The sequence below is a fragment of the Patagioenas fasciata genome, chromosome 13, assembly GCF_037038585.1.
Source record: "Patagioenas fasciata isolate bPatFas1 chromosome 13, bPatFas1.hap1, whole genome shotgun sequence".
Taxonomy (NCBI): Eukaryota; Metazoa; Chordata; class Aves; order Columbiformes; family Columbidae; genus Patagioenas; species Patagioenas fasciata.
This window is the reverse complement of record NC_092532.1, coordinates 23,991,016-24,014,385: the sequence shown is the minus strand read 5'-3', so window position 1 is coordinate 24,014,385 and position 23,370 is coordinate 23,991,016. Positions and strand designations below refer to the sequence as shown.

Genomic DNA, 23,370 nt, shown 5'->3' with positions numbered 1-23,370 from the left:
AGAACTTGGGAATCAAGCGTTTCCTTGTTTTTATCCACTACTTTTTAGTGAAAGCTGCAGACTGACACACTTTTTCAGCCTGTATTTTTAATCTAGAAGCAGCTGTAAGTAGCTATTGTAAATAGGTAAATGTATCTTCCCAGTGTATTTGAAGATTGTGGCTGTCCTGAATCACGCAACACATAAAAAAGCGTAAAAAGCCAATATCATTAGACATAATATTTGAACACTAGCTGAAGATCCGTGCCAAATGTTTTATCTGCAGATGAAATAAACTGCATTGATGTATCTTCAGATAAGATAACAAGTATTCAAATTTATCATGACTCTATTACAAAGCAAGTATTGTCATACCAAGTGCAATGAAGCAGTGTCTCTTCAATCTTTTTTGTTTAAATCTGCATAACATTCATGGTCATGGCCTGCACTGCTGCTCCTGGGTGTAGTGAGCTCTGCCTTTAACGCACCAGAAGGCATGTTTCTGAGGATGGTTACTGTTCTGTGTGTTTGTACATATGCAGAATTATTCTATGAGGTTGACTGTGCCTAAAGAACATGTCAGGTCTCCCTGTATACAATATGACTCAGAAACTACTTCAACAAGTCGGTGTAAAACAACCAACCAAGAAAGTGTAGTCTAGCTGAGGGCCTGGATTTGTGCTTTCCCATTCCGAGTGATGGCTCGGTGATGTTACAGCGTACTGTGGAAATTTGCTCTGATCGTGGTCATCTATCACTACGAGTCTGTGATCCCATAAAAAGCAGTACAGAGATTAATGTTTTATTACAGCAAGGTAGCTTTTACAATTACATTTGTAATGAGAGAGGGAACCGAGGGATTATAAAGCTTCCATCTTTCTATAATTAATGTGGAACTCAAATGACCTAAAAATGAAGAGAACTATTATCCTGGAAAAATTAGCTGTCTTAAGTTTCATTCTTCCCCCCATCATGATTCGTTAATGAGGAAAATCCTTTCCATTGCTGTTTTGTACTAAATGATAGTCAGCAAGAGCAGAGAGTGCATATTATCTCCTAGATGATACTTAACCCTACCCACAACCATACAGGACACTTTTATTTCTGTGGTGAAATTTACGTAGCTTATACCATGGTTCATAGTAGTGAGCCAGCTCCTTTAAATAGCTGTTAGGTTGGTTCTTTGTATTCTGCTCCTGAGAAATCACTTGCAAGATAGGAAGAATAGCACTTGGTCTACTTGATTCTTCTTTCTATCTTGCTCTTGCTCTTTCCAAAATTCATTTTGAGAGAGGTACAGATTCATAAGCATGGTCTGGTATAGAAGATTACTGCCCAGGTCAACAGTGTTTTCCATAGTAATTTGCAGTTAGGAGTGGTGGGGAAGTTGTATTATCGTCTGTTCATTCCCTCAAATTGATCAGAGTCAAGGCAGGTTTGGCCTGAACACTGGGGAGCAGTAAGGTAAGAAAATCTACCCATAGTGACTAGAGTCATTCTGTTTTCAATTTCCAATCCAACACCAGTTCTTGATGTGATTCAGAAAAAGCCACTGATTTAACTGTGTAGCCTTTACAATGTGGTAGTGGTTACTTAAAGCTACAAGATGGAATTATGTATCTGATTATGTTTGGTTTAGAGAGTAACAGAATCATCAATTGCTGAAGATGCAGTAAGACAACAAATAGCCTGCTACACATTCTACAGCTGTCTCCTGAAACGGTAGAAGATCAATAGATCTATAAGTTCAGGGAGTGGAGTAGTTAACAAAAGACAAGAACGACTTGTATTGTGGAAGAGTGATGGGAAGGGGGAGAAGATGATTAGCTACCTAGCGTCACAGCTTATCAGGGGCACAACACTGATGCAGCTAATCCATATAAATCCATTGTAGCTGGCAAGTAACAATGGGGGAAAAGCCATGCTCCTGAAACGTGGGAGGAAGGAGGAATCCACCTAGCTGTGGATTCATTATGAATGGTAGTTGCAAATGTGGGCATGTCGCAGTCAGGTTGATGGGTGTTTTGTCCATCTGCTACTGCGCACTCAGGGCGAGTCCTGGAGCGTGCTGGTTTGTAAAGCAGTTAAACGTTGTGGAGCTGTCTCGAAGCTTGTTGCCTTCCCCCATTGAACTGTTCCCAGGAGAAAACAAAGCAAAGTGTCTGTTTCTCATTGACAGAATTAATAAAATAGAATGCTGACAGGATACAGAACAAGCATCGTTTCAGAACCACTGTTATGCATCACTCTTCTCCAGCAGTGGAAGAGACAAGTACAACTTGATATCCTGCAACAACCCTCAAGGTGAATTCCTTTAAGTAAATCTGTCAATTTGTTAGTTATATCTCAAGTTTATATCAGCAGTTCTAATAGATATATATGTAGCTTTTGTTAACTATTCTCTCACTTTAAGGAAAAAAGAGTTTGATGTCAGAGTTGCTAGACTGATGTCCAAGTCGCCTGTTTCAGTTCAGGGACTTGCTCACTTGGTTGCCTGCCTGCTGTTCACTGGGAGCTGCGAAGGTGTGTTCAGTTCTGTGGATGTACTTGCAGGATTTCTAGCGCCATTTTCGCTCATTTGCTGCTTTGGTCTGTGATGATGAGTGAAATACTTAGGAACCTTGTTTGAGCCATCTGATAAATAGGCTTGATGTTAAATTATAGAACTGACTGCATGCTCAAACGAGCAGATAATCTTTTGAATAGACATAGCAGCATGTTCAGGCAAAGAAGAAAGAAGTGCAGGTATAGGGGGCTCAGAGTCTTCTGAGAGTCTTCTATTCAAACAGAAACAAAACAACCCAGAAAACCAGAGCTGAAAATTAAACCAGCTCAGGTTAGTCTTACCGTTAAATCAGTTTTCTAGAGTCAGAACCAAACACGGTGGGACTGGATATGAAACATATTCCACTGAGAATTTTATTCGGGTAGAGACTTTGAAGTAATTATTATAAAATGACTGGAGATGTTTAGGGGAATAGGTCCATAAAAAGTGTGACTTTGGATTTACTGCTTTCTTATTAATAAAAAGTAATTACTGTCTTGCTATAATAAATTATATTAAAATATTACTTAAAATACATCTCATTAACCTCTCAGGAATCCTAGCTATTTTTTAGCAGGGAAATTAACATTTGTTGAGAGCAAATATACTTTTCAGGTTAGAAAGAGCTTACAGAGAGTTAAAGCTGTGCAGGATCATTTTTAATCCATTTTTCTTACTTACCACGTTAATTAGGGGCAATGCCAGGCAGCACAATGGCAAAGACGATTTCTTTCATATAATATTTTTTATAAGCACTACTGGACACATGCAAACATCTGTATTTTTCTTGCTTATGAAGCTCTCTTCATGGTTGTATCTTCTATGGCAAAGACTTTTGGCCATTAATTAACCTTTTTCTGAGGTATCCATGTGCTGTTTGAGGTTCGAGCCGTTTCCTTTAAAAGGTGATTGCTCACACTGCCTGCTGTGGTGGGTTTTTCCTGTCGTCAGGATACCTTGAGGATGTTTGACATGGAACAATGTTGACTAACGTGACGTTCAAAGAATGGTTTGGAAGTGACATCCGTCTGTCCTGCGTGTTTGTAGTAGAGTTCACTGGGAAGCAGAAAACAGGAAAAACTGATTTCCATCCCGTCCATCACCAGAAGAACCGTCTGCTGCTCAGATCCTTGTCTCTAGCTCCTTCCCATTTCCAGTGTGATTCTATGTAAGAAAAAAGTGCTTTCCTGCAGTCATTCCTGAAGTTTGTATTTGTGGTTTATGATGCTGTTTGTGTCTTTGTAGAACTGGCTGTGTTTGCGGGAATCTTTTCTTTGTCTGACATCTTAAGAACTATTTGCAGACAAAAAAGCTGTAGAGAAGCAGTTTTTTGTATTCTGTCTGTTTAAAAGGCTGTAACACCATTTTGTTCCTGTCACTGGCCTGTGGCGCATGAGCTTTCTTAAAGCCTTCAGTTGGATTTGACAGTACTTCTTTTTTTCAATTGAGATCTAGTCTGCATGTTGTATGGATCTAGGAGTGCCTGGTTTGCATTCTGCTACTGTAGTTCAAGTGTTTACAGTAGGAATAGTCAAATTTGGAGTTGATTTTAAAAAATCACTGTCTCCACATTAGAAATTCACTCAGGAATTGAAGGTGTACTTATTTTCCTATAAATATGTTTTAAGGCCTAAGTTAAAGCTTTCAGATATAAAATGTCAGGTGTTTGGAGCTAAGATGGTAGTAAACAGGTAACTGAGTTTAGCCAGATTGCTTTTCCTGGGTTTGAAGTACATGGCCTTGGGAAGGTTAAGACTGTGTTGTGGGCTTTCATCACTAGTAAGTGATATAGCAGGATGAGGCCTCTTCCAAAGTCTGCTGTGAGGTCGGAAGTCCTCTTTTCAGTGCTGTAATTTTTTTTTACCTTTAGTTCAATGAGTTACTTAGCAAAAGCATACCTGTTATATTGCCAAGGCAGGTCTCTGAAAGTTTATGGCGCTTGTTAATTTAGGCTCTGGTCCCAGTTCGTGTTGGTATAGCCTTTTCAGGAGGATAAAATCCTAAATGCAAAAAATAACAGTTAGGTTTTGAGAGTTTACAGGCTTGTTCAGGGTGGTGCGAATGTGGTAGCTGCCTCGAGATACTAATTGCATGCATAGAAACCGTGAGAGCGTTACTTACCCAGATCGCTCCTTTTGTACTTCCCATTACTACAAGTAAAATGCAAAAATCTCGCACAATTACTGCCGTCTTCCAGAAAATCTGTGCTCCTCCTTGTTTGTGGGACGAGTTGAGTGCTTTTGAGCATTTTCTATAAGCTCTAAAGCACTTCACCTCTTTTAGGCACAGCACAGTAATAACTGCATGTGGTAAATTTGATTTCTGTACAGTCTCTCTGAATTAACTCATATATTTGGTGTCTGAACAATGTAAGAAGAGCATATATATAATGTAATGCTATAATATAAGTAGTAATAATGATAATATTATGCGACCTGGTGCACAACTTGGTCTCTCTAAACTAAAGGGAATTATTTTGAGGAATATCCTGTGCCTCATAGTTGTATGTTCAGTTGATACTTTAACTAATATGCTTCTATTGCTTTACTGTGGGAGGGGCACGGCCACAGAACTGCAGTAGAAAATGTAATGGCAGGGAAGGGAAGGGAAGCCTGCGTCACAGCGCTGCGCTGCCTCTGCCTGCAGGTCGGTCTCAGCCCTTTTGTGAGCTGCCATCAGTAAATGCTCCTGGGAGAGGATGGAATCTGTAATTCCAGACCGCTTTCAGTCTGCTTCTCTCTGGTTATATGCCACTTTCGGCTGGTAGACTTAGGCCTGAGATAGCACCGTTAAATACAGGTTTTTTCATAATTATCTAATTCCATAATTTGTATTCTAGACATGTTTTTCTTTGCATGAATTTTTGATATATATTAGAATTCAAAGAGACTGAGTGGGGAAATTGAGGACATTTTTGTATGCTAAGGGCAGTGACATTAGTATTATTGTGTATAAGATCTACAGTCCAAGATGAACTGCATATAGAAAACTACATTTGAAGTTGCAAGTAAAGATGATATTTAAGCTTTTGTTAATGGAAAATATAGTACATCTTCCACTACTTAGCTTCATGTGTATAATATACAGTCTCGCTTGAAGATGTCAGGAGTGGAACAATTTCTCCTAGAGTATACAAAGCATAGTATGATTGTCTGGCTCACATCCTGCTGAAGGACCTGGGAAGTGTCAGAAGTCTGGTTTCTCAGGCTGAATTTTTTTCTGTTTCTTGCTTTGTTTGTATGGGGGATCATGCAGCACATGCTATACAGGCGTTTTTGTGTGTGCTGTATACCTGCAGACATCATGGTTTGTTGTAGTGTGCCTGCAACTTCTGTAATCTCAAGTGAACTTATCACAGAAAGTGAAAAAAGCAGCCACGAGTCATGTTATTGTATTGAAGAAAGAATCCATATGTGCTGTTGTGCAATCTAATCACAAAGGCTTTAGTGTACTAAAAATAGGTCTAATGCTTGAGTATTTGTTGCATCTTCATTCCTCCCTCCCATTTGATCATGTTTATTAATGCGTATGGCACAGGGGAGGTGTTGTGTTTCAGCCCAGTTTTGTGATCGTTTGACAGACCACACTCCGGTCTCATAAATTGCAGCTAGCAAACGGGTCACAACAGGGGAACGCTGCTCATGGGCCTCGAATCTCTGACTTGTATTTGTCTGCCTGGTAATTGGTTAGAAGCCAATGCGATAGTAAACTTGAGCAGAAACTGCATCATTTTCTTCTATGGTTTCTTCTAAGGCACAGGTCAAGAACTGAGCACTGAAGATGTAACAACAGCAGCAACTGTTATTCTCGCATCCAGTAACATTGATGGAACTTGTTTGCTGCTCCCTCAATGGGGAAGAGATTGTGCCTAATAACTTGTGGTAATAACTTTTTAGCTTATAGTGACAGGATGTGTGTAGATATTTGGTGTAAAAAGGAATCAGAAATTGCAGTGGAAGGGAGTGGAGAGCGCTCAGCCCGCCAGGCGGCTGATGCTCATTTCTCTGCTGTTCTTTCCTCCTCTGCCCTGGGTCTGAGGTGCTGCAGGGGGGCTCAGGGGCCGGGCGGCTCTGCAGCCGTGAGCTGGGGCACTAACTGCGCTGGAGCTCTGCAGCTCTCGGTCTGAGCCAGTGGCCCAGGGTTGGTGGGTTCTCCCGTTTTCCTGCGTTCGGTGGAAGTTTGTTGTTCAGATTTAGTTTAAGACAGAAGGACTTCACCTATATAGCAAAGGTCTTTTCATTATGTAGCTTTTATAACTCTTTTCTATCCATGTGAAATGCAATCACTTCTCAAAATTGGCAGTCACCTAAAAAAGATTACACAAAGGAACTTTGTTATTTTAACTATGTAATTTACAGTTAGATTATTTCAGACACATACAAACCAATTTAAAATAGAAAACTAATAAATGCTTTCCCTCAAATCTATTGATATTTACTGACTGATAGCTATGTGTGAATTCTTACATTTTTAAGGTGAAAAAATTCTTCCATGCTTTCAGTTATTAAAAAATGTTGAATAATCTTCACTTGTCTGACTCAACATTGGCTCTTTTTATCAGAGATTTGCTGTCTTATTTTTGAAAAGCTCATTGTTTGCCTCTGAAAGGTTCTTAATAGGGCTTAACAGGAGCCTAAATTGAACAGCCAGGAATATTTGAATGTAACGTTTGCTCGTTCTCACTCGGAGTTGCTTCAATGTTAATCTTGTGAACCGCAGCGAGAAATGTGAAGATCTCTCCCCTCTCCCTCTTCTGCATCTTCAGCCCTTGAATTTATGAACATGCTACTGATGCGCTAACAGCATCGTTATTGTTTGGGTACTATACACATCAACGTTTATTTCTGTGTCTGTTTTAGGGAATCTAATTTATTTTGACCTGTAGAGAGAAAAAAGTTATATACTTACATGTTTTACTGTTCTAGAAATGTTTCAAATATTAAATTGTTCTGATTGTTCCATTGACTTCTATTTGATGAAAAGGATGTTTACTCATTTCTGGCTAAGAATCAATAGTTTTATTTATGCAGAAACAAGGGAAGACAGAAAGAAAGCTTGAAACATCAAGCACTAACCTTACATCTTGTTTAGACATGGGGTTTTCTGCTCTGTTTCATGATCTTTTCATGTAACAGTGCATGAAGAATTAGGCTTGGAAAAGAGGCTGAGTTAAGTGAGTATTTTCCTGAAGAAATTGTCCTTTTGTTTCATTCATGAATTTGAAAAAACAGATAAGCACTTTTCTCGATGGCCTTAGCTACCAGTTGCGAGGAAGAGAAGCAGATTCCCAAGTTCTATTCATGCTTCCGTGCTTGGGGACCAGAAATACTGTGGTCATTTGATTGTGAGCTGTGCTGACACTAATGAGCTCAACCTGCAGAGGGTGTTCTGAATCGACCTGGCTCACGTGGACCCGGCTCAGGTTTCCCTGCACTCTGCTCCTGGTACTGAGGTTTGCTTCCACCCTGCTAGCTCAAAGAGTGTTTGTAAGCAGGGGCTAAATACACTTATCTGTATCGTTGTTCTCATTACTGAAAGGACCTGAGTCTCAATAAAACCCTGAATAACTGGTCTGACCTCAGAGCTGACCCTACACTGAGCCAGAGGTTGGACTGCAGACCTCCCGAGGTCCCTTCCAAGCTGAAGTTCCTCTGGGTATGGAGAAGCAACTAAGGACTTTGACATTCCAATGTGCGGTAAACCTGTTTGGGGACAATTCCTTCATTAATCTGAAAATGAGCTAAGCGTTTTTAAATGAATACTTCTTAGATGAGTTATGCAACGTAAAAAGGTTACTTGATTCAGGCAGGTACAGTGTCTTCTGAACAGAGGTGGTACTAAGCAATCCTGATGCTCAGCCTAAGTAGAGGTAAGTGACTGTGAATGGTGAAACGCTGAGAACAGCCAGCAGTAAGGTGGCCCATTGGTACGCTACGGTCATTGTTTATGGTAGTAGTTTGAGACGTGTACAGTGAAACCTGAGTTCCCATCTGTTAAAATGATGATGTGATAACTGTTTATTGCGAGGCCAAGTGGTTGGCAACTGTAATAACATCAGCTAATAAGACTGCACAGCGTATACGTCATTGAATAAATGAAATTTATTATTGCTTAGTAAGTTAAATTTAATATGCAGAGAACTTGGATGCAGTAAAACAAACTGTATTATTTCAGCTGCAGCTCTGTCATTAATATCCATGTAGTATAAAAATTGAATTGTATGGCTAATTATGTATGTGAAGTATAAATCTAAACTAAGTCTGTTGGTCCAAATATTTGAGTACTCACCTGCTGCTGCTGACCAGGTACTTGATAGCTGTGTCTTCGCAGCATGAGCACGGCTCAGAACAGCAGCAGGTGCCAGTCCTGTCTAGATGCAGGTCCTTACCTGGATACCTCTCATACACTTCACACTTAAGACTCTGCTTGGAAAGAGCATGGGATGTTCTCTCCTTAATGCCTTACGAAAACTCAAACCCCCACAATCTCCCAGGCTGTATTTCCATATCTGGAAATGTTGGAAATGATGATATAATTCTGTTGGTTTGAAGGAAGGTGGCACCTTGGCTGGTGCCCCAATTGTACCCAAAAACCAGGTGCTACCCAATGGCAGAGAAGGGCTTCAGTCCGTTAGCTCTGCGTTACTGGTCCTGCGTGTTTCCTCTGCACAAATTCTGCTGTGCATTCAGAACTCCAGTAGGACCTTTTTCCAGTGACCTTCCCGTTCTGCCATGTCAAGGCAAGTACCAGAGGATGAGCAGCGTTAGGGACTTTGTATCCCCTCTGTATTGCAGGCAAATAATCGGGGTGGTGTGGGTTCCCAGCCCACCTGAGGCTGACACCTCTGTAAATCACAAATCTGATTGTGCAAACTCTGAATCATCATCAGTTCCTACTGAAGGATATGGTAGACAAAGGAAACAGACCTTCCTGATGATTTTTTCTACATAACCCATGTATGTTAAAATAGGCATTAGCTGAAAACAAAATCCTTTGCTAAATAGGCAAATTTGAACAAAAATTAATGGAACTTTACATTTTTGTATTTTCAAAATGAAATACTTAGAGTTTTAATTAAAAATCTGGTTTTTTCAGTTATTTTGTGAAGAAGTCCAAAAATCAAAATACAATTATTTAAAATTAAGCTAACGACTTTGAACCAAATTTAAGCTGGAGAGAGCAGACAGTTGAAAATTTTCCACTTTTGAGGAAATATTTCAGTGTTTTAGACATTTTACTGGCCTGAGAAAACAATTGTGTACAGAGCTTTTCAGAGGAGTTCACAGCAGATAGAATTTTGCACGTTTTAGGTTTCTTTTGAAACCTTAACCTAAATATGTTTTCAGGTGAGCGCGTAGCCACGGTAAAGATGAGATCAATGGCTGCTGCAACACCGAACACACCAGGGTCTCGGTTCTGGGTGCTTTGTTAGTTTGGTCTGGTGGAGCCCGGGGACTTGGGCCAGTGTGGAACAAAGCCACGAAGGGCAGCGTTTGCTCCACTGGAGTCTGGGTTGTCCATCCAGGTTGGCAAGAACACGGGCAGGGGAAAATGATGGGTTGAAATCTCAGAGGGGGCTGTGAGCAAGAGCCACGGGCAGAACCAGCATCTAAACCTGAGCCTGGGGGTGGAACCGAGCGGTTCTGGCTGAGTGAGTGCAATACGTCGAGCGGGGAGAGGGAACCGGATCTGCTCTTTGCCACAGGCTTTACACTGCATGTTTTAGCTCTCCTGTCCCTGACGTGCAGAATTCTCTCCTCTTTCTTGCACCGCTTTCTTTGTGCTGTTTTTGGTGCAGACTGTCTTTCAGATCCCATAGTGTGGTGTGTTTTTTGGGAGAAAGCATATGTGTGCTTGCTTGCTTTGGGAAATGCTGTCTTTTCACAAACTTCTAATTTCTCTTACAGTTTACTTCATTCTGTATCAGGTACTTTTTTTTTTCTTTTTCCTTCCCGCCCCCATCTCTTTTTCCCATCATTTCTAACTGCTGCTGGGCCAGAATAATTCCTGATAGCTTCTATAAGGATGTACAAAGGTGTGTGTCCCAAAGATGTCACAGTTCAAGCAGGGGCTTCCAAGGGAAAGAGATCAGAGTGGTCCAAGTAGGAAAGCTGGAAGCCAAAAGCTGATGGTGCATCGGGTGGAGCCCCAGCAGCTGTACCAGCCGCGCACAGGAAAGAAAGGGACTGCAGGCACAGCTGGGGCTGAACGGGGACTCAGGGGTGGCCCAGAGGCCACTTGCGCAGAGAGAAGAGGTTGCGGAATGGGGATCGCTCTCTTCTGAAATAAAACCTGGAAAGGAAATCTGTCCTTCTCTATATGAAGGGCTTTGATAATGCTATCAGGACTCCAGTAACAGTGCTGCTACTGCTTCCTTTACAGATCTGAAGGGGACAGGCATTTGGAGCCTGTTTCCTGAACATATAGAGAAGGATGAAAACCATTTCTAGATATTTTTGTAAACAGCATAATCCACTTAGCTTGTTTATTTCTTTTCTGTTGTTTGGGGACAGTACTACTAGGTCGATTTCTTTTTTCTGTTGAAGTTTTCCAGAGATCTTTACAGTAGGCTCACGCTTTTTAAGGGATTTTTGTGTTTGGAAACCATAAGATTTGTGTATAGAAGGTTGTTTGGTTTTTTTAATCTCACAAGAATTCCCAGCCATTGTGGCTCAAGTTAAAATATCAGCTCAGCCACAGTGTTAGGGCGCAGAATCACAGTCAAACTGTAAGATGATGCTTGCAGGTGTTGCCTGTGTAAGGCCAAATGTAATTGCTAGAGAAGGCAGCAGGAAATCGGATTCACTTGTACGTGAACCAAGCTCACAAGCTCTTCAGTGATCAGCAGCGTGGCTTCTGGATGTCCAGCTGCTCCCCTGCGGAAGCTCGCAGAATGCTTCTAGAACCTGTTATCAATAGTTGTGCTTTTATTGCAAAGGTGGAGCTTGTCCCGCGTAGAACAGTACTTAAATCACAGTCAGTAGTCCCAGGCTTCTTATTTTCCTTAAAGTCAGATTTGACCGAAATATTAGCAACCAGCATGGCTTTTCCTTTGCTCAACCACAGGGTACAAGTCGCAGGTTTTCAACTGCTGCTAATCTGCTGTGGAATCCCACTGTGGAGGAAAGGTTGCTGCAGAATGATTTCCAAATAGGTTTTAAAATTAGAAAGCAGTATCCTTATTGGGAAATATACAAAGTTCTTGTTACCTGGTATTAAAGTTGCAGGTTTTAGGTTAGAAATAGTTTGTGGGGCATTAGGTTGTCTCTGCCGCAGTATTCTTCAGAGTCAAATCATGATGTTCAGGGACCAACAGCATAGTGATGGTTTTGTGAGGAAACACCGAACTACTAGGGTTGGGAATGTCATTGGATTTTGTTTGGCTGTTCAAGTCTCCTCATTAATTTGATAATGGAATGTGTTCTGGAATGTTCACCCGTGCACGGAGCTGTGAAATCTCTATGAAAGTAGGCTACCGGGAGGGCTCTCATTTGTTTGCAAGACAGCAGTTTGTAGCTCTTGAGTTTACAAAGATTTGGGCAGGTAAATGGACCTGCTGAAGCAGAGATGGGTGTTCATACAATAAAAATCTGTATTTGTAACATTGCAGAAACTTTTTCATCCTTAGAGCCTTAATTGAATAGCCAAATTATTTTTACATACTCAATATAATTTATGTATGATTTTCCTCCCCCTATGCTGGCATTAGTTGTTAAAATCAGAAAGGTATGTTTGCAGGACCTGATGTGAATATTCAGGTGTGTGATTCCTGTCGATGTTAATAGAATATCATAGCAAACTTCTCTAGGAGCCAGATCTTCAGTGAGGGGAGCCCGGGGCGTGTGTTCCTTGGGAGGCCGTTTCCTGGTGCGGGCAGCGTCCATGGGCTACACGTGCAGTTCCACGGGTTCGGCAGGAGCAGGTCCCAGCCAGGATCTCCTCTGCAGTGTTGGTGAGCTAATGGGCCGTGCTGAACGCTGCTGCTGGCAGAGGAGGGTGCTGAGCGCGTTGGTGGAAACACCCACAGCTGGCTGCTGAATGCAGGGAAGAAACAGATATTCCTAAAAAAACAACCAACTAAACAAAAAGCCTGAAACCTCTGATGCATTGTAGAATATCAAACATTGTTGAGGAATATTCATGTTGAATAAACTTTGGAAGCATAGTTAAACTATTAGAATTGTAAGTAAATGAATTTTTGGAAGGCCTTTGGAAGTTAATGCATTCTGCTGGTACCTGCAGATTTGAGGTGCATCTGCTGTGAACTCTTCTGTGTTCTTATGTAAAATATTAAATGGCTGCCTCTGAAAACTGGTAAGTGTATGTCTGTCTTTCTGGCTGGCTGGTTCAGAACAAAGTGGTTCAGAGGCAGCAGGGAAAGCAGCATTGTTCTGTCTGATCACTTTCGTGCCGTATATTCGTGTCCACAATTCAAACGGTGACTGTACAAGACTGTCCAGTCTTCTGCAGAGGATGTGGGTCTGCGTGGAGGGGCTCTGACAGTGTTTGTGGGAGCTGTTGAACTCGGAACTCAGCTGAACATTCCATTTCACTTATACCACTTTTTTTACAAGAAGTTTCTAAAGTAATTAGGGCACATTTTGTTTCAGAAATATTAATTACAAAGCCCTGATTGCTGTGGGCTGTGCGTGAGGTACTCAGTAATTCCACCTAGGACTTGTGGAACTTTACGGTAGAACAAAACCACACAGCTAAATGTCAATGATACATTAGTACAAAGTAAAACCTTTGATTACCTGATTACTGAAAACTGCTTTAATGACTGCGCTTTGCCACAGACCCTCCACATGCTTTGCTTAGCAAAGGCCAATCGCTACCACTGTGAAAATGCCCCAGTTTGCTGCATCGTTCTTTTCCAGGAGAAATCTGCTGTGTCTCTTTGCAAATTTCCTCTTCAACAGGCATTGCTGGAATTAGTGAAGGAATAGTAAACGCATCTCTTTTGAACGATAGCAAAGCAAGCATATTGGTGGTAAACGTTTATTTTTTGATTGGGTTTAGGGCTATTTGTTTTGTGTTTTTTTTTGTTTTAAGGATGTTATAACTGGAGTTTAAGTGTGGAATGTCTGAGCCGTGGCACAAACAAATGGCAAAGTTGCAGCTGCAGGTAAAAAAGAACTGTTAATGCAATTTATTTGGCTATGGAGACTTACACGCATCAGGAGGATCCAGGGCATCTCTTATGTATCACAAATGTGCTGGTGAATCCAGGCTTGCAAACAGAACTTTTGATTGCTATTGGGAATACTGTAGTTGATTTGGTGGAAAAGATTTGCCAAGAGCATGATAAGAATTGCTGTGTCATTTAATAGATGCCTAAAAGATGCAGGGGGGTAGGATGAGGTGTGGGGGAGCCCTGTTGGGGAAGCGCTTACCCCAAGCCCCGCTGGTGCTGGTCTGCTAATACCATCTCTGCCTGCATCCCAGGATTGTCCTGCTTCCAAAGCTCCTGTTTACACAGTTGGAGAAGCTGCAATGATTTCATGTGCAGGGTCCTGTAGCTATAATAGGTTTTTACAAAATGGATGGGAAAATTAGCCATGTACCATTAACCAGCTGACTTTAAAGCATCATAAAAAGTGATGATTATTTTTTTCCAGTGCAGATGGTAGTAAAACTCTCTTATGGTACATTTGATGTATATTTACCAACTGGTATGCCTAAGTCAAGGACAGCATTTTCTGATTCTGTGCATCCCTTCTGAAATTGTGTGATTACAAGGCATGGGATGTCTGAAGAACTGGTGAGACAGATATGCAGGGGATATTTATTAACTTTTGCATGTAAAATTCTGAAGCTTCCTACTGGATTTCTTTGAAATGTGGTGCTGGAATCCTTGCTTATTCTCATTTGCAGAACATTCTGTGTGTGTGCAGTTAGGGGTGGTTTCTCTAATGGCATCTGATGTGCCACCATGAAGAGACAGCCTCTGCTCCTGGGTGCAGATCTTGACGTCAGGGCCGTGAAAACAGTTTGAGTCCTGACGAGGTCACCTCTGTTTCTTTTCCTGAATCTCTAGTGGTTATTTGCTTTGTAAATGCAGTTGTCTCTCTCATTGTGATTCCCAAATAAAGCAAGATTTGAATATTTGTTTCCGTTTCGAAGGGAAGAGCAGCACTAGAAGGAAGGAGGGCATTTCTTGAAGCGGGAGTAACTGTCTGTGAAGAAGATTGGCAAATTTCCATAGGAATGGCATGCAGAGAGGTCAAAAATAATAAATGAAAGACTAAATCTTGCTTAATTATAATGTTTATTAAAGTGATAAAATACCTAATGTGAAGGACTGATGGTTTCTTTTAGCCATGTTGGCACTAATAACGACAAATTCAGTCAAATTCAGACATTGATAAATAGTGCTGGTTTTGAAGTAGAATTTGCTAGGTACAGATAGCAAATTAGGTTAGTGCTGTAAGCCTAGAGGTCTAATAGTATGTAAATCACATGATTTGCATATTCTGAGTGATTTCCATGTAAGATGCTGTAAGTCTTAGTCTTCTCCAGCGTGAGGAATGAGCGGTCAGCACTTGTTGGGAGTGAAAAGCGTTGTCTGTTCTCAAGGTGGCCGAGGGGCTGGGTCGAGCTGCCGCAGCGTGCCAGCCGGGCAGCCGCTCCGGGTGGGGCGCGGGGAGGGCAGCAGGTGCGGGAGGACACAGGACTGCTTCTGCTGCTGCGACCCTCCGGGAACCAACGGCGACAGACACGCAGAGCTCAGGTGCAAAACTGACATCGCGCCTGTGGCTCTGCTGCTGCCGTGTTTCTGTGGCAGAAATGCCAGTTTTGAAACCATGTGTTCAGCTTGGTGTCTCAGTATCCTGCTTGTTTTACTCTGGCACTTTGTTACCTGCCTTTGGACTTCATGGTAATTTTGTTTGAGTCGAAGCAGTGAGTTCTGGAAAGAGCGGCCCTTTGCAGCTTCTTGTATCTGACCTGGCAGAAGCCGAGGTTCCATTTCCTGATCCAGATGGTTGAGGAAATCTTTCTAATAGAGTAAACCTCTACAGATGCAAACAGTTCATTAATAATTCAAATTGCCTGAATTAAGACAGTCATTCCATTCTTTATTCAGTGTTTGAATTAGTGTAATTTTATTTCCTTTATTTCCTGTACTGCCTTTACCAAATCTTATTTTGATACAGCGTATGATTAGGCCATGCTATGAAGTAACATGTTGTAAGGGGTTCTATTAAATGACTTTGGTCATAATAATTTAGGCAGTGAAGACTGGCATGTATATGAAAACAAATCTTCATATGTAAACCCCAGAAATACTTACAAGTAGCTTTCGGTGTGAAATCATTACGGCCAGCCATTTGCAGTCGTGTGTCAGTGAGAGAATCACTCTGGTCCAACACTGATTTGGATAAGAAACTTCTAGAGATAGCTAGGCCTTCTTTGCAGTATTTTCTGTATAACTCATTTTATATAATTTGAGTGCTCCTTAAATATTAACTGTTCTAGCATTCGCTCTTAAAACTGTACAAGGTGTTTCATCTTAAATGAGGTAAAGTTACTGTTGTTGCAGTTGTTTTTTCTTAGTTACAGAAAAATGGTTTTGTATGAGGAAGATAAGAACAGTACTAAGAAATGCATGTATAACTGCAGTGTGACAAACACATCTGGATTTCCTAATGATTTAGGAAAAAACCACAAACCAAAGCAATTCAGGGCACAGAACCTGGCGATAGGCAGAACAGGGATCTTTGTTCTGAATCCTAGAAGGATGTGGTTATATAATACAAGCTTCATTACTTGCCTGTTCCCAGCCTTCCTAGATAAGAAGCAGCCATGGTCTGAGCTCCAGTCAGAGCATTAGCATGGAAAATAAAACTGATGAACGTGCCTGAGCAGGGCTCGAGCTTCTCTGTAAGAGTTTCTAGAGGCTTACAGATCATCTTGCATTGGAATGTGGATGTTGTACTTGGCCTTCTGTAATTCAGATGTTCCACAGGCTGTTCCAAAATGAATTTGAAGAAATTGTGTCTTATTTATGATTCATGTTCACTTGCCACTGTATCCTTTTATTCACTCTGTAATACATTTATTTTTAAATTTAGCACACTATTCTCCATGTGGAACTACAGTAGCTATGGAAGCAAGTGAACACTATCGCCTACAATTTTAACCTTTATTAAAAATAAATTGATCATAGAAAAAGGCATTAATTTGCACCCAGTATTGCTTCAAGTTCTAAATTTGTGGTTTGCAAATGAACACTTTCACCACCAGGTTTTTGAAGGTAATTTTTTTTCCACACTCACTGACCATGTAAGAACTGAGCTGTTTAGAAGGCACATCCCAAAGCTGCTGTGCAGCTGCTGCAGAGAGCTCGGTGACTCAGAACTACGAGCTACTCCACACCGAACAAGCCTGGACTCTTGTATCACAGGAACAACAGAGCCCTGCGGAGTGAGGCTTGTGGAGCTGAACTGAGCTCGAGTGGAGGTGAAGAACCCTATTGTTCAATCGAGAAGAAAAGCTCTTAAATACTTGTTTGAGTTCCTGATTGACTTTTGGCCATACCTCCTTGATCTCTATGTTGCCAATACCCCTTACTAGTGAGAGCTGGGCTCTCCAGAGAAGCGGGGATTGTAGGTACTAGTCAAACAAATTCTGACTGATCTAGGTTCGCCTGACAATTGGTTGTACTTTTCTTGAGTTCTACAACATGGAAGAGTAAAGTACCAGTATAGCATGTAACCGTGTCGCACAGCCGCAGTCGTTACAGATGCTGTTTCTGCAAGCTTCAGGCACCCAGTGCTGTGAATGACCAGGCGTTACGGCTTCTCTTGGTCGGACAGCGATCCGTAGATCATGTGAACATGAACACAGTGTTTCCACAGCCACTCGTCCCCACTTACTGTGGCCAGAGCACTCTGAATGCCTTTGAGGAAGGCTGGTTCTGTTGCTGGGTAGCAGGAAGAGACAGTGGTTTTAACAACCTAATGTTTTGGAGAATGGGAGAGGCAAGAAGAGGAGACATGGGAGAGATCTTATAAGCAGCCAAGACACTTCTGTTAATTATATTGCTTTTTTCTTTAAAGCTGTAAGGAACTGAGAAAGAATGAAGTTGAGATTTGATTAGTGGTTGCCTAGACTGCAGTATGAAAGAATTGGATAAACCACTTTGAAATTTGACTTTTAAAAGAGAAAGAGAATCTGTCATTGCTCTCTCTCTCTTACATCATCATCTGGCAGATGAGATACGCGCTGGAAGAACGAGACGTGGTTGAGGTCCCAGCGTGTCTCATTCACAGGAGCAGAAACTGCCAGAAGTTATCAGAATCACGTTCTCTAGTTTTCTTCTGTGAGAAGAGGTGGCGATATTACTGCCTGGCGGTGCAAAAAGCCATCACGTGTTACGTGTGCCTGGAATGCCCAGAGTATCATTTTATTCAGCACATTTTCTAACTGCTCTGTAAACCCTCACTTGTAGTAAGAGAAAGTTACCTAAACCTTTAGAAATACAAGATGATTTAATTCATTCAGTACTTGTCGTTGCCATCTCCACACTTGTCCACTGCGAGCACTAGCTATGGAATTCTCTATCATCTATGGTGCACCGTGTGGCTTTGGGTCGCGTTAGTGTGTGTTGTGCAAATGGAGTGTGGAACAGGGCAACGCTAATAGGAAATAGTTCACCCAGCTGCTGAGGGATCCTTGAGATGCTGCTACAGATAAAAAACTGTATGCTTTGAGATTTCCAGGTCTTTTTTCCTGATAGCCCTCTAGTATGTAATGTTTCATTGGTATTTCATTCTGTATATAAAATTGATCTACAAACAGGGTAGTCAAAGTTATTTGAAAAACATCCTGATTTACAAAAATAGTTTTAAAACTAACGGAACTATCCTGTAAAGACTTTCTCTAGTGGTGCGAACTCTCCTGCTTTTCTGCTGAAATTGATAATGAGATTGCCAGAATAAAAATGGAATTTAGCCCATTCTGTCCTTAACGTGAATCTGATCAGATTGATGAAGTTTTTAATACATATTCTTTATTGACACTTTGGGGAGTAAAGCCATGTATAGCTTCCCCTTTTGTGCTGGATTTCTGTTTAGTTGGGCTTTTGTTTGTTTGTGGTTTGGTGTGGGGTTGCTTGGTTGAGTTTTTTGATCTGTATCCAAGCTGTGGTTCTGCTGCTCCCTCCTGCAGGACCGGCTGTGTTTTCGGACAAACTTCCTCTGCTCCCTTTTGCCCCAAATCAACAGTGCTATCCGTCTGAATTTAGCCGGTCCTGAAGCTAACGCACTGTGCCGCTCGCAGGGGACGGAGCCAGCGAGGAGCCGCCGTTGCCGTGCCAACACCGCTCCCCCGGCCGCAGCCAGCAGGGCTGGATGCGGTGAAATTCAGCTCCGTGGGGTAGGTAGGGAGGTACCTTTTCATGCAGCTTTGCACTATTAGAAGCTTTCCTGTACATTATATTTTACCATCTGTATGTTTAGTGTTACGCTTTAATCTGGTCTTTATGTTGTTCCCTTCTCCCTCTGTGTGCACACTTCAGTTTCCTGTTGTTGAGGACATGAGAGAACTTGGCATTTCAAAACATACAGTAAATCACAAGTTCCATGAAAAATGGATTACAAAAGGGCTGTGATTTGCTGAAGGAAGAGCGGCTTCTGACTCAGACTGCCTGCCATCAGTTGTCTCTGGAGAGCTGGAGTTGTACTCTGCTGTCATTTACTTTGGCCATGCACACTCTTATTTGTTGCGGCTATATGGGGAGAAACAGAATGTTTTACAGGAGGACCACTAGCAAAACTAACACATGAGACAGTGGTGCACGACAGAACTTGATCCAAGTGTGTCTCTCTGCTTACATTTGTTTTTTCTGCATTTGCCTACAGCTGATCTTTAGGTATTTGTCAAACATCAAAGACAAACCTCCTTTTTCTGGATGTATTTACATAATGCTGCATCCTCCTCTGGAGTCAGAGCTCACTTCTCACTGCACAAGTACCCCTTCCCTGGATCAACAAAAGGGCACTGTTCGTGTTCTCCTCTCTGCCACCCTGTGCTTGTACTTTCTGGGCTCGGGGAGATGACAAGAGATTAAGGACTGTCATTCTCAGTAAGTTTTTAAGCAGGTCAGATATCTCTGAGGCCTTCACAGACCTTTATTAGACTTGTATGTTACAGTTCTACTGTGCAGGCCTATTGGAATGTTTTGATTTGGAGACTGCTTTGGAAAGCATCTGTTAATCCAGGCTCCGTTCTTGAAGCAAAGCCTTTCTGTGAGTTAACAGCTCGATTATGATTTTCTGCTGCTCCACTCACAAAGTGCCAGCAAAGCTGTTTGCAACATGGTGAGCTTGCCCGGTTTACTTGAACTTCCTTGGAAGAATTGGTTCTCTAAGTGGAAATCCTGTGGGATATTTCACTAACTCTTTTCCAGATCTCTGAGAGGTTCCTTTGTGCACTAGAAATGCCAGTCTGAGATTTAGACTGAAAGGATCATAAAGCTCATGCAGCTCCAAACTTTAATGATCTGTTTAGAGTTTTCTCAGGTCATATTAAGGAAAACAATCTTTAGCTCCATAGCAGCTACTTAAAAATATCTAAATGGCAATGTTTTTGCATACTGGTTTTTGCTACAGGCATAAAGCAACAGAGTGAAATGCCTAGCAGCTGCACTTAAATCGTATCCCAATGAGATCTCCCTCCCTCCAGCCCACAGTTCCATGGAGAAATGTTCAGGACAACAGCAAGTGCACCTTGTCAGTGTTTGTTATTAAGCATTGCAAGCACATCTAAAACATACAGTCTCAGCCGAAAGGGTTACTACATCTATCACTGTTAGTTATGACCAACTATAAAAGAGATTAATATATATTGCAACAAAGTTTAAAAAGCTGGTCTGTGGGTAGATAGGAGCTTATCAGAGCAGAACATGTGGATTGTGATTCAGATCTACCGCATGCAGCCGTGTGTACTGGAGACTTATGAAATGAAGTTTAGTTAACAAAGATATTAATGCATCAGAGTCTTTCCTGTCAACCAGTGGTTTCTTCTCACAGTGTTTTTTCTGAGACAGCAGCCAGAGCTTTATATATTTAAGCCTTTATGTTGCACCAGGCTCAGTGAAGTTGTTCTTGACATCTGCAAGCATCGTATTAATGAGGCCTAAACTATAGAGAAGGGGTGAGTGCAGACAAGCTAATGAGGAGCTGCTGCCCAACACCTGTTATATCAACACAGTACAGACACAGCAACAGTACCCGGATGATGGACTGTAATTCTGTATGATATATGTATATTTATGTGTGATGCACGTGATTGCTGTCCTGGATCTGTGTTCGCGGCCCGTCCTGGACCGCCTTGCACAGTCAGCTGTCTCTGTGATTCCACATGAGGGATCAGATCCTTGGACCATTGAGGCCGGCTCCTTATCTGTTCACAAAGTTTGGCTGTAAAAGCACAGGAGTTGTAATTCTGACTTAACAAAGGTTTGCATAGCCCCGGTCCTTTCTGGTGAAAAGTAGGAATTAAGCTGAGGGGAAGGATCTGGAGATATAAGTTACTAAAACTTACCTTTTTTGTACTTTTATAGAATTCCCTGGAGCAGATGATGTTTTTTTTAGGCTGCAGCTCGTAGGGATTGTGTACTGATCAACTTTGTAAATGTAATGAGCTTTTCACTTGATGAAAACATCTGTAAGTGCATTCCAACTGTGCAGAGGTTTTACTGTAAGCAGAGAAAGCTTTGGCTCTGATCTTAGACCATCAGCTTTGGGTTTCTGTTGGCCTTTAACAACTGAATTGTGTAAGGCCAAGTTCTGTCACTCGGTGGAATGGCCGCATGACGGGATTCTTGGATGCCCACTGCTACTCTATTAAAAAGAACTCTGCTATGGCAGTTGTGACCCAGCTTGGAGGAAGACTGTTTTTCAACAAGCTTTCATTTGGTTGTGTTAGCTAATGAACTGAGCTGGCCTCAAATGTAAAAACTCTGCAAAACAGTATTTATAAATCCAATTTCTTTAGAGAGCAATGCAACTTTTACAGCTACTTTAATGGGAAGAAGCCACGCAACAGCAGGACGTGACAGCCAGGTGAGCCGTGTGCACCTGAAATTCGTCTGAGGTTTTCAACCCTGACTCTAGTGGTTAATGCAAAGCTTTTAATGGTGAGTCACAGGAAATCAGCTCACAGAGGCCACTTTAATATTTACATGATGCATTGTCGGGCAGAACACCTGGAAACATGATTGAAGCGGTAACTGTGCACCAGGGCTGTCTGCCTTCCACCGTGCAGGAAATGAGCTCCGTATTCTGATGCCTAAGTGAAGACATGTCTCTGAATTAAAACGCGTCACGTTGGCTGAACGCGGAAATTAACCACCTGATGGAAAATGTGCCTCATAAATGTTAACTCTAACTGCATTGTAAAAATAGAAAGCGTATTACAATATCTAGTTAATAAACAGGTACCTCCTCTTCGACATGTTTTCCTCTTTATCCGCTCCCGTTTTCCTCAGGAATGTTGTGAGAAGATTGTCGCTTCTCCCGTAGCGGATTCATTTGTCAAATAAAGACCAGAACCTTGGAGTTTGCAGCTTGATCCTGGTGTGTGCTCGTGTGCTGATTTTCATGTGCTGAGCTGCTTTCAAGCTTAAATCCTGAAAGATGTACTTAAAATGGAGATTGTATGTTACTAAATAAGCCTTGATTTGCAAAGGAAGAGTGAAGGAGACAATTGCAGTCAAAGAATGGGCTAAAAAGAAGCTGCACACGGTGGATCATAACCCAGTGCTGGCAGTGGGGATTACAGTAGAAACGTTACCAGTCGTATTGGGCTGGCAATGGGTTGCTCTCACGGGAATCTCTTTGAATATTTAAAGCCTGTGCAGCAGAGTTGTGTGACTACAGCTTCCCAAGAGGACAGGAAAGTCTGTCGAGTATCCCCATGCAATTCGAAAATCTAAGAATAAAATCTACCTCACTTAATTACTGCCCAAGCAAAAAAGCTGGAGTTGAACGATATGTCTGAGAAAATAATTAAGACCTCTATGATGTGCTTGTAATTTCTGCTATCGGGGCGTGTAGTTCTGAGCTGACCTGTGACAGTGCCGGACAGGCCCGAGTGCTGCTCGGTCCTGGCTCTTGCTGTTGGAAAGCTGGCTGGCCCGGTTCTGCGCACAGAAATAACCCGAAACTGAATGTCTTATCCTGATGTTGGCACTCATTATGAGGTAGCGGTACTTAACGAGGCACCACATTCTTCAAATTAATTATTTGTTTCTTTTTGAGAGATGCAGTACTTAAAATTTCGTTTTAGTAATGTTAGTTGTCACAGGACTTGGAAACTTTATTGAACTGTCGCTCTGGAATGGTGTTTTACAGCAATGCTGTGGAGGGTGTTCAGCTATGAAGAGTGTCTCACAATAGTCAAGGAGCAAAATGGTGTTAATGAAGCTTATCTGGAACAAATTGATACACAATAGTATTAACGTAATCTATTGACATATTTGTTAGGGTTTGTCCTGGGATATGCGTAATTTCAGTGTTTATTATTCACAGTATGTTTATATAATAAACTTGTTAAACTGGAGCTTTAAATAAAAGTCCATCCAAGTATATAACAATAGATAAATAGAAGTAATTATAATGGAGAAAAAGAGAAGGAAATATATAAGTAATTTAAAAATAGTGGCAGCAAAAGTCATCTTAGATTTGGATGGGCGAGCTGCTGAGATCAAAGGGTGCGGAGCAGAGCGTGGTCAGTGTGGGGAGCTGAGCAGCCCAGGTGCCATCACATGTGCTGTCTTCATCATCAAAAGATCTGTAGAAATACACCTAAGAGATGTTGCTGGGAACTCTCTGGTTCGC

General features: G+C 41.7%; 1 protein-coding gene across 5 annotated transcripts in view; it reads left to right on the top strand.

The window, feature by feature from the left end:
• Window positions 1-23,370, top strand: part of SMPD3 (sphingomyelin phosphodiesterase 3) — a 99,474-nt gene that overhangs the window by 22,579 nt on the left and 53,525 nt on the right. The window contains exon 2 of one of the 5 annotated variants that reach the window (XM_071814394.1): window positions 18,698-18,904. The exons of 3 other annotated variants lie outside the window; for them this stretch is intronic. The gene's annotated coding sequence lies outside the window, so the exon portion shown is untranslated. Of the gene's footprint in view, window positions 1-2,259; window positions 2,284-18,697; window positions 18,905-23,370 lie in introns of those variants that run through there. One more of the 5 variants, XM_071814396.1, reaches the window with a different exon arrangement.